Source organism: Manis javanica, chromosome Y (genome assembly GCF_040802235.1).
Source record: "Manis javanica isolate MJ-LG chromosome Y, MJ_LKY, whole genome shotgun sequence".
NCBI lineage: Eukaryota > Metazoa > Chordata > Mammalia > Pholidota > Manidae > Manis > Manis javanica.
The window spans coordinates 4,315,861-4,328,590 of record NC_133175.1 but is presented as its reverse complement, the minus strand read 5'-3'; the positions used below and the strand labels follow the sequence as shown (position 1 = coordinate 4,328,590).

The following is a 12,730-nucleotide window of genomic DNA, read 5'->3' as shown; positions in this document are numbered from 1 at the left end:
CCACTAGGCTTAGTCTTAAACTTAAATAATCTATTAAACAAGATTATTCACCAAAATACTACTAGCAAAAGGTTAAAACTCAAAGGACTCAGTAGTGATTCATATCCTTCTCGAGGAGCCTGTTGTATAACCAATAAACCCCAATCAACCTCACCAATCCTGGCTAATACAGCCTATATACTGCAATCTTCAGCAAACCCTAAAAAGGAAACACAGTAAGCAAAATAATTAAACCGTAAAGATGTTAGGTCAAGGTGCAGCCCATGGGTTGCAAAGAAATGGACTACATATTCTAAGGTGGAATAAAATGAATATTCTTATGAAAATAGGAACTAAAGGAGGATTTAGTAGTAAATTGATAATAGAGAGCTTAATTGAATCAAACCATGAAGCACACACACACCACCTGTCATCATCTTCAGATGTCTAAAAACAATTAAACATATTAAATAAAAATTAAGCACAAGAAGAGATAAGCCATAACAAGGTAAGCACACTGGAAAATGTGCTTGAATAAACCAAGGTATAGCTCAGATAAAGCACCTGGCTTACACGTAGGAGATTTCAATATTAATGAAAACTTTGAACGAATGCTAGCCCAGCTAATACCTAATATAATACCATAACACATAAACTAAAACATTTATTGACTTAATATATAGGTGATAGAAATTATACTGACACTATAGAAAAAGTACTATAAGGGAAAGATGGAAGATGGATGTATAGTACAAAATAGCAAAGATTAATACTTCTACCTTTTGTATAATGAATTAACTAGAAAACATCTGACAAAGAGAACTTAGGCCAGAAAGCCCAAAACCAGAAGAGCTACCTCCAAGCAGTTCAAAGATTTTACTCGTCTATGTGGCAAAATAGTGAGAAGACATGCAGGTCGTGGTGAAAAGCCTAATGAGCCTGGTGATAGCTGGTTGTCCAAGAAATGAATATCAGTTCACCTTTAAATCTGCCTAAAAAACTAAAAATTATAATGCAGCTTTTAAGAATAGTCTAAAAAGGTACAGCTTTTTAGAAACAGGATTCAACCTTAATTAAAGAGTAAATAACTAACCATAGTTGGCTTCAAAGCAACCATCAATTAAGTGTTCAACCTCAGCAATAAAGTCTAACTCATACCAAAAATTATAATCAACTCCCAAGTCCATATTGGATCAATCTATTGATAAATAGAAGAGATGCTGTTAGTATGAGTAACAAGAAATATATCTCCTTGCATAAGTTTAAATCAGAGTGGATAATCCACTGATAGATAACAACAAAACAAATTAAATCCAAAAATTAAACTTTGTTCAATAAATTGTTCATCCAACACAGGCATACATTAAAGGAAAGGATTGAAATAAATGAAAGGAACTCTGCAAACATAAACCCCACCTGTTTACCAAAAATATCACCTCTAGCATAACTAATATTAGAGGCACTGCATTCCCAGTGACTGCTGTTTAACAGCCATGGTATCCAGACCGTGCAGAGGTAGCATAATCACTTGTTCTCTAAATAGGAACTAGTATGAATGGCTAAGTGAGGGTTTTACTGTCTCTCACTTATAATGAGTGAAATTGACCCTCCCGTGAAGACGAAGGAATAATAAAATAAGATGAGAAGACCCTACGGAGCTTTAATTAATCAGTTTAAGACTAGATAATTATATGCCCAATAGGAATAAAATCTAACTACCTAAACTGACAATTATGGGTGGGGTGACCTCGGAGAACAAAAGAACCTCCGAGCGGCCTAGATACAGACCAACAAGTCTAAATAATCTATTAGTTGAACCAATTTATTGATCAATGGAATGTTACCCCAGGGAAACAGTGCAATCCTATTGTAGACTCCATATGGACAATAGGGTTTACTACCTCAATTTTGGATCAGGACATGCAAATGGTGCAGCAGCTATTAAGGGTTCCTTTGTTCAACAATTAAGGTACCGCATGATCTGAGTTCAGACCCGAGTAATCCAGGTCGGTTTCTATCTATTCATAGACTTCTTCCAGTAGGAGAGGACAAGAGAAGTAGCGTCCACCTTACAAAGGCACCCTTAAACTAATAAGTGATAACCTCAATTTAATTAGTTCATAACAATTTCAACCCTAGATATAGCAAAGTCCAGTAATTGCATAAAACTTATACTACTGTAGCCAGAGGTTCAAGTGCAATGGCTTCAGTGTTGTACGCTGTGGTCACGCCCATGCTGAACCCCTTCATCTGTAACCTGAGGAACAAAGACATAAAGAGGGCACTGAATGCATACTTCGGGACGCCAACTGTAAAAGGGCAAATTGTCCTAGGGCTGAAGAAGTATCCATGATTACAGGGCTAAAAACCTTGAAACCAAAATTGATATTCTTTGATGTATTTGTGAAAAACTCGCTCCCTTTATATATTTCCCGAAGTTTCCATTTCTTTGACTTCACCTTTTATGTACAAGTTAATTGACTCACTTTATTAGTATCTGTGCTCTGTCTGGTATATAGACAAGTTTCCCCTCTGTACATTTTCCTACTTTCACAAGCTTTTTTTCCCGAACTTAAATCTGAAAAACTTGTAAATTTCTCTAGAAAACTCCAAACAGATTAACTAATAGTAATTTATTCTCAAATGACATATAACATTTCAAGTACTTATTCTCTACTTTTCTGGGAAGAATAGTCATAAATTTTATATAGTAATAATTACTTTTGATGACTAAGGTTATTTATATGATTCCAGTAGAGGAAATATGAAACCACAGTTTTCATTTTTATTCTCTCATTCTTTCTATTTCTGTTTCTTATTTACTTTTTCTAGTTATAAAGTCTCTAGCATGTTACTGTGTGTTTTTAACTGGTCTGCATATTTATTGTCTTATTCATCTCAGTCTCTTTGAAGCCTAGTGTAGTCACTGGCTAAAATTGATTATCAAATATATCTCCAGATGGATTCCACATGAAAAGACATATATGAATAAATGAATTCTCCTAATATGAAATGATCTTACAAATGAGGAAGAAAATAATATATTTTACATTTTATTACTATGAAAAATATTTTACATGTTATATGTTTACTCATTGTATAATGTAATCCTCCATGAGTGAGAGGCTTATTCATTGAAGTGAAGGATTGATCTATACACTTAATGTTTTACTACTGAGTAATTTTTGTCTTGAAAACTTTTAGTGCTACCTGCTTATATAACTCTGTATTGCTCTACAATATATCTTCCCTTTCCTAGATTTTGTCAAATCCACTAACAGGGTAGTGAATTAATAGGATCAATGTCATTCATTGCATTTATCCTTCATACTCAGAAGTCTTTTCAATCTTCATGATCAAATGAATACCTCAAAACAGAGCTTATAATTTTACCCAGTAATTTTCTTCAGGTTCACCATTCTTCTGAACCAACATTCACGTTCTCTGAAAGTCTTCAGTTCCCTGTAACAGAACTTAAAAATAGCCACTATCAACTAAAACTGTTATGTGAAATTAAGTTAAATAATAGCATAATATGAGTGCAATCTCCAAACTCAGAATATGTGCACTTAACAAAAATAAGTCGATTATTATAAATTGCCTTCAGTGCTATTTACTTTGATGAGTTAACAATGTAGTATTGCTGATATATGATATATATATAGGGATTTACACAAGCCTCCCTAAATCGAATGAATATAATTCCTTTGGTATCAACTGATTGAACATTTGGGATTTGTTTTTATCCCCATGAGCCTGTATTCAGCAGTGAATCTCTACGTGGTGTTTAAAGCTCATCCATAATATTGTGCATTTTGTACATCTCTTTTTAAATCACTTATGTCTAAATTATCTATTTATATATGTGGTTTTATCTTCTAATTTAAAAAATCAGTTTATCAAATGTGAATTACCCCAATTTGATTTCACTTAATTAATTCAATTTTACATCCATAAGTAATACTTTCCTTTCTACTCTGTGAAAAGCTGCACTTCCTAACAATTTCTGGCATGATATATCTACTTATGCTCCAGATCCTACTCTAAGTTATGCATCATTAGTTTTTTTTCCTTTTAGCTAATTCATGTCATATAGTAACATGCAACAAATTTGGCATTTTGAAATGTAAAAATTTATGAAAAAGTCAGTCAAAATAAGAGTACACACTGCATGAGTTCACTTATGTACACAATTCAAAAAAGGGCAAAAACCTTTAATCATTTTGTTATATAATTATAAAAAATAATCTTCCTGACATCAGTTTCATGTTTTCTGATTTTAATTGCAGATATATACCTAAATTATATGGATGTCTGTAGCAATAAATTAAATGTGGGTTGTTACATGTTTTCTTGTGTCCAAGAACGCTTTAATGGGTCAGGCGTACATATATGTGAATGTGGGCTCATACTTTTAACTCACTTTCTTTCAAATAAATACACTCGCATATATGTATGTACGTATAGTGTCAGCAGTAACTGAATCATTTACATTAAAGGGAATTTGGGAGAAAGATGAAAATACATAAATGAAAAGAATATTTGAAATAACATTAAGATATCCAAGGAAATTACAAATTTAGACACCTAAATAAAATAAAATGTATGAATTTAATTTTAGTAATGATCTACTTTCTCTATATTAGTGCTCAAAGACCACAAAGTGAGAACCACATTGATATAAATCTAATGGGTGATACTGTGAAACAGTTAATGGGATAGAATCGCCAAACTGATTTTAGCTTTCTTCTACTTATAGTGGGATTTCAACACAAAATGCCATTACACAAAGGAAGTTAAATGAATAAATTGAGAACCTTCCTCAAAAATATTATTGGTTATGTGTCTAGATTACAGTGCTATTGCTGCAATGACAAATTAACACACTAGGGGTTCCAAAAAAAGAAATGTATGCTCCTACCTTTAGGGAGATGAGAAGCCTTAAATGAGTGGCCGTGGGCTAAAATCAAGATGTCTGCAGACCTAGGTTCCTTCTGGAGTCTCCAAGAGAGAACTCATTTTCTTCCCGGTTCTACTAAATGGAGGCTGTGAGCCTTCCTTGACTCATGTCTGTATTCAAGGCCATATTAGCATTTAAAAAAATCTCTTACTCCAGCTGTTCTGTCTTCTTCTATATTTAGAGGACTTTGGTGATTATGCTAATCCCACCTATATAGTCATAGACAGTCTTATGTTAAGACTGCTTAATGTTCCTTTGATGTAAAAATGATCATAGTCAATGTTTCTGGGGATTAGGACATTAGTATAATTTACAGAAAGCCTCTCATTCTCCCTACTACAGTCTTTTCCAGAAATACATTATTTTGTGTTACTGGAGGATTCTTATATTTAAAAAACTACATGCTCTTTTCAGAAGTATATCATACAATATAATTCAAGAAAAACTGTATAAAGTAATTGAACAATGACTTCAGAACAGCTTACACAATGAGTGAATACCTTGTCTCCCAAAATTGAAGTCAAGACAATTTTGTTTCAGATTATATCAGTTTACATATTCAGACTACCTGCCTCATTTGAACACAGGACCATAGCCTTACTACTCAAAAACTGGTCCAGAGATGAGAATATGCAGCCTCAAAATATCATAGGAGTTTGTTAGACATTGAGAATCTCTGGGATCACCAGAACATACTGAATAAAAGTTTTCATTTGAACTAGAATCCTCATTTTTATGCACATTGAATTTGGATAAACAGGTCCAGAAGAAGTTTTCTAACATTTTCAATTTGATATTTAGGGAGGGTAATTACATGTGTTGGGTGCTGCCCTGTGAATTATCAGTGCTTAGTAGGATCCCTTCTGAGATTGCCATACAGGAGTAAAATCACCTCTGGTTTGGAACAATAGGCACAGCTTGACAATTGAAAGCATCCTCAAAAAATTAAAACTGAGGCAAACTCCTATTCTATTATAACTTTGGGAAGATCACTAAACTTCTTCAAGCCCCATATCTGCAATGGTGATGGAATCTGTAGAAGTACTACCTCATAGAATATACTTTTATAAAAATTATATCAACAATGCAAGTAAGATGGTAAACTGAGATTATTATGCATAAATAAGACCTAAATGGGACCTTATAAGCAAATATTATATAATGAAGGACTAAATGAAAGATTTTAACTTGTGATATAGGTATGAAATTTTTAATTATTTTGGCAAAAGTGATCAATCCCCAAGAATGTAGTGTCAAAGGTTTTATATCAAAATAACAAAGTTATCCCTTTATGAAGAAGGGAGTATTACTTTTTGTAGACATTAGGCTTTTGCAGCACAAGTTAATTATTTGAAGATGCTTCAAGGGAACTAGTTCTAACAGGGCCCTTACTCTGAGACTTTGTAGGAAACTTAAACTCAAGGTAGGACTAAGGTAATGGAGGTTAACCTCAGTAAGGTAGGTGAGGTCAAAGAGAAGGAGTAACAAAAACTGGATTCACTTAATTTATATCTTGCTCTCTTGGGATCAGAGAATCATGAGGAAAAAAATGTCCCTTCTGTCTATACTGATGTACTGAAGGAAATATCATGTATCTCTTTATTGTATTATCTACTCGATCAGAATTTGTTGTTTTCCTTTAGTTCTACATGGATTGCTTTATATCTTTAAGCATGTTCATAGTAGTTTGTTTAAGTCCTTCTTGCTTAAATGTTGCTTAAGTCCAATGTTTGTACTTCCTCAGGGGCTCTTTCTACTAATTCATTTTTAATATAATGTGTTGTACATTTGTTTCTTTGCCGGAATCAATTTTTGTTGAATAGTGGATGTTGAGAATATTATACTATGGCATTTCTAGAGTCATGTTTTCCTTATTCCCTAGATTTGATACTCCCTGTTGCAGCTTGTGTTTGATGTCTTTTTAATGATGCTTAAAAAACCACTTCTCAGTGTCCATATTTCTGTATGAGGCTGCCGAAGACTCACCTATATTACCTTAATGGTTATATAATGGTGTGTCAGAGACCTGAGTACCTGGAAGAAAAAATAAAAACTACCATTCTGGGCACTGAAAAATACATTAGAAAAGATGGACCCAAAAGACATCTAGCGAATATTCAAACCAAAATCAGCAGGATACATATAACCTCAAGGGCACAGGGAACATTTTCTGGATAGATCACATACTAGGACACAAAAAGAGCATATGAAAATATAAGCTCAAAATTGATCAAAGACCTGAATCTAAGTCATGAAACCATAAAACTCTTAGGAAACAAAACATAGGCAAAAATCTCTTGCACATGAACATGAGAAACTTCTTCATGAATCTGTCTCCCTGGGCAAGGAAAACTAAAGCAAAAATGAACAAGTGGGACTATATTGAGCTGAAAGCTTCTGCGCAGCAAAGGACACCTCCAATAGAACAAAAAAAATCATCCTACAATATGGGAGAATATATTCATAAATAACAGATCTGATAATGGGTTAACATCCAAAATATATGAAGAGCTCATGCACCTTAACAACAACAAAAAAAGCAAATAATCCAACTAAGAATGGGTAGAAGAGCTGAACAAACAGTTCTCCAAAGAACTAATTCACATTGCCAACAGACACATGAAAAGATGCTCCACACCTCTAGTCATTAGAGAAATGCAAAGTAAAACCACGATGAGATATCACCTCACACCAGTAACGATCGCCACCATCCAAAAGACAAACAACAACAAATGTTGGCGAGGTTGTGGAGGAAGGGGAACCCTCCTACAATGCTTGCGGGAATGTAAATTAGTTCAACCATTGTGTAAAGCAGTATGGAGGTTCCTCAAAAAGCTCAGAATAGAAATACCATTTGACCCAGGAATTCCACTCCTAGTAATTTACCCTATAAATACAGTAGCCCAGTTTGAAAAAGAAAGATGCACCCCTATGTTTCTCAGTGCATTTTTTACAATAGCCAAGAAATGGAAGTAACCTAAGTGTCCATCAGTAGATGGATATAGAAGATGTGGTACATATACACAATGGAATATTATTCAGCCATAAGAAGAAAAGGAATCCTTCTGTTTGCAACAACATGGATGGAACTAGAAGGTATTGTGTTCAGCGAAATAAGCCTGGTGGAGAAAAACAAGCACCAAATTTCACTCATATGTGGAGTATAAGAACAAAGAAAAAACTGAAGGAACAAAACAGCAGCAGAATCACAGAACCAAGAATTAACTAAATGTTACCAAAGCGAAAGGGACTCTGGAGGAGGGTGGGAAAGGAGGGATAAAGGGTGGGGAAGAAAGGAGGCATTATGATTAGCATGTATAATGTGGTGGGTGGGGGGCACGGGGAGGGCTGTGCAACACAGAGAAGATAAGTAGTGATTCTACAGCATCTTACTACGCTGATGGATGGTGACTGTAATGGAGTTTGTGGAGGGCTTGGTGATGGGGGGAGTCTAGTAAACATAATGTTCCTCATGTAATTGTAGATTATTGATACCAAAAAAAACCCCTCAAGAAACAGATTCTAGTAATCTCATTCCAAAATACTCAGGGGAGCAAGCATATGGACAAGGATGAAATAGAATAATACGCTAGAGCATAGGAGGGAGACTTTTGGTTCTCCCAAATAGGCTTTTGGTTCACAGACCTGGAATCTACTTATTGAGACATACTGTTGAACATCTTTGGTTTCATTATGATGCCCTTTGAAAAGCCATCACCACACAATAGGATGAAAAGTGAACATTTCTCTTGGAATTTTAAACCATTGTCTTGTTGGCATCCATCATTTAGAAACCACAGCTTTAATGAAAACTGCCTCCTCTGTGCCCAGGCCTCAAACCGGCTGGACTTCCACTTTTGATGTCCCCAGCTGACTCGGAGGGTGGATTCACTGTATCCACTGGGGGCCCATCTCTCTCACCCTACCTCAGTTCTTTAACGTTCTCCGAGCCACCAACCGTTTGGCCAATCAGCAGCTGCAGCAGGCGGATGCGGGCAACGTGGGCGCGTGTGTGGAGCACTTTATCCCCAGTGCTGGGAGGGACGACAACAAAATTGTTGCTCGTGTTTACATTTAAGGAATTTTTGTCTATGTGTTTCACAGAGTTTTATGGTTTCATGACATACATTCAGGTTTTGATCTATTTTAACTTTTTGTATGGTGTAGACAGTAATCCAGTTCCATTCTCTTGCACGTTGCTGTCCAGTTTTTCCCAATACCAGCTGTTGAAGAGACTGTCATTTCCCCATTGTATGTACATGGCTCCTTTATAATATATTAATTGACTATGTATGCTTGGGTTAATATCTGAGCTCTCTAGCCTGTTCCATTGGTCTATTGTTCTTTTCTTGGGCCAGTACGATGTTCTCTGGATTACTGTGGCTTTGTAGTAGAGCTTGGAGTCCAGGAGCATAATCCCCCCAGCTTTATTCTTCCTTCTCAGGATTGCTTTGACTATTCAGGGTCTTTTGTGGTTCCATATGAATTTTAGAGCGATTTACTCTAGTTCGTTAAAGAACGCTATTGGTATTTTGATAGGAATTGCATTGAATCTGTAGATTGCTTTAGGCAGGATGGCCATTTTGACAATATTAATTCTTCCTCTCCATGAGCATGGGATGTATTGCATTTATTGTTATCTTCAATTTCTCTCATGAGTCTCTTTTAGGTTTCATAGTATACATCTTTCACTTCCTTGGTTTGGTTTGTTCCTAGGTATTTTATTCTTTTTAATACAATTGTGAATGGAATTGTTTTCCTGGTTTCTTTCTCCTAGTTCATCATTAGTGTATACAAATGTGACAGATTTCTGTGCATTAATTTTATATCCTGCCACTTTGCTGAATTCAGATATTAGATCTAATACTTTTGGAGTGGATTCTTTAGGGCATTTTATGTATAATATCATGTCATCTACAAAGAGTACCAGTTTGACTTCTTCCTTACCAGTCTGGATGCCTTTTATTTCTTTGTGCTGTCTGATTGCTGTGGCTAGGAATTCCAGAACTATGTTGAATAAAAGTGAGAAGAGTGGGCATTCTTGTCTTGTTCTCGATCTTAAAGGACAAGCTTTCAGCTTCTCTGTGTTAAGTATGATGTTGGCTGTGCATTTGTCATACATGGCCTTTATTATGTTGAGGTACTTGCCCTCTGTACCCATTTTGTTGAGAGTTTTATTTTATCATAAATAGATGTTGAATTTTTTAAATGCTTTCCCAGCATCTGTGGAGATGATCATGGAGTTTTTCTCCTTTTTGTTGATGTGGTGGATGATAATGATGTATTTTCTAATATTTTCCTATCCACATGTCTGGAATAACTCCTACTTGATCATCATAGGTGAGCTTCCTGGTGCATTTTTTTAATTTGGTTTGAAATATTTTGTTGAGTATTTCTGCATCTATGTTCACTAGGGACACTGGCTTGTGATTTTCTTTTCTGTGAGGTATCTTTGTCTGGTTTTGGTATTAGTGTGTTGCTGGCCTCATAAAAATGAGCTTGGAAGTATTCCTTCCTCTTCTACTTTTTGGAAAACTTTAAGCAGGATGGGTATCAGGTCTTTTTCTGTTATCATTAATAAACAATTACATGAGCAGCATTGTGGTTACTAGAATCCCCCCATTACCAAGTCCCCGCCACATACCCCATTACAGTCACCATCCATCAGCATAGTAAGATGCTATAGAGCCACTACTTTTTTTCTCTGTGCTACACTGCCTTCTCCATGCCCGATTATGCACCAGAAAGCCCTGGAGGGAAACTAAAATACTAATAACTACTGAAATAGAACACAGCCCCAGGAGAGATCCCCTAAGTGTGAACCTCACACATGAACCCCAACATAAATCCCTGAAAAATCCCAAAGTATTAACCATTAACCCAGCACCTGTCAGAATCCTGAGAGTGATCTAACTGAAATTCCTCCTGATCCCTTCACCAGGAACCAGGGGACTAGATATATGAGAGGCTGTGTGGAGCTTATGCCAGGTGCTCATATGTTTGGAAGTGCCATGGCAGAGCTCTCCATATGTGTGTGTGTGTCTATATATATGCCTGAAACCCTATATGTTTGTTTGCTGCCTAAGACATTATAGCTCTCCAGGACTGGGTGTTGCCTCCAGATTCAATGATGTCACAGTGGCAACAGTTTCCTAGAGAAAGAATGTGCTTGGTGATGCTTGGTGAGGGGAGCAGATTCCCTCTTCAGGGGTGTGATTTTCTTGAGGTGGGAACTGACCACTTTTGCATCATTAGGGACAACAGAACCCATATCCAAGGTAGTTTGTGTGCATGGTAACAAACCATGTGGCTGATGGAGAAAGCCATTCAGATCCTTCCCAACCCACTGAGTGTGGGTCATGCTGCTGTGCTGTACCCAAATTCCTTGAAAAGCAGGGCCTCTGGGAATAATGCCAAATGGCATCTCTCTGAGCCCAGCCCTACCTTTGGTAATATGGGTATGGGAATGGTTCACCTGAAGTCTTTCTCTTCACCCTCACCCTAAACATCTGCCTTCACCCATCATCTTAAAGGCCTCAACAACACCTTATTCAGGACATTGATCTAAAGAGAACCCTGACAGTAACCTTATCCCCTTAAGCAAACTGCAAAGACATAATTTGATACTGCACCTAACCTGAAGCCATGCCCTCACCCCTAACCTCGCCCTCATTTGATATCTTCATTGTTAACTGAAGGACTCAACACATCATCCCTTACATAAACCACTATCCCAGCTCTGACCAAAAGAGAAGTCCACACTAAATCTAACCACTTATGAAACCTAGTTCCATATATAACCATACCCTTGCACACACAATCATCCTAACCATGACTCACAGCAACCCATTTTGATTTCTATGGCTCAAAGAACTTCACATTGTAATTTCTCCTCACTGGCACTAACATGAATAAGGTACCTTGAACAGAGTCTTCCCCATTAAAATTGGTTACCCTCACTCTAAATCTGGGCCTCAGTCCCTAATCCTAACACTTACCCCTATTGCAGACACCAAACGTCACCCCACATATCACTTTAACCATAAGACACACACACACACACACACACACACACACACACATTAGTAATCCTTATACCCTAAACCTTATTCCTAACCTTCAATCTAACCATCAAAACTACTTTGAATATTAACCTTAACACCTTGCCTGCATCCTGTCAGCATAAACCAAGCCCAGAAACCCTGAGCCTGAAACCTGATTACACACCACGAAGCCCTGGAGGAAAACCCAAACCTTAATAACAACCGCAACAGAATCCAACCCCAGATAAGACTCCCTAAGTGTGAGCTCACACATGAACCCCAAAATAAATACCTGAGCAAATTCCAAAATATAAACCCTGCACCAGTCAGAACCTGTTGAATTTCATCCTCATCCATGGACCAGGTCCCAGGGGACTAGAGGTCTGTGAGGCTGGGTAGGGCTTGTGCTGGGGGCTCACACGTTTGGATATGCCAATGCAGAGCTCTCCATATGTAAATATATATGCCTGAACCCCTACTGTTTGTTTTCTAAGACGATGCGAGTTCACAGGACTGGATATTGCATGCCCTCTAGTGGAGGACTTTGCAAGAGCATCAGTGTTACTTCCAGATTCCATGACACCTGTGGCGACGGTTTCCTAGAGACAGAATGTGTTTGATGATGCTTGGTGAGGGGAGCAGGTTCCCCCTTTGAACCTGAATTCCTGCCATGGGTGTGATTTTGGTGAGGTGGAAGGTGACCACCTTGACAGCATTAGGGATAATGGAACCCAGATCCTAGGTACTC

General features: G+C 36.9%; 1 pseudogene; it reads left to right on the top strand.

Moving 5' to 3' along the window:
- The first annotated feature begins 2,179 nt into the window (after positions 1-2,179).
- Positions 2,180-12,730, top strand: part of LOC118966994 (lysine-specific demethylase 5D-like) — a 105,816-nt pseudogene continuing 95,265 nt past the window's right edge.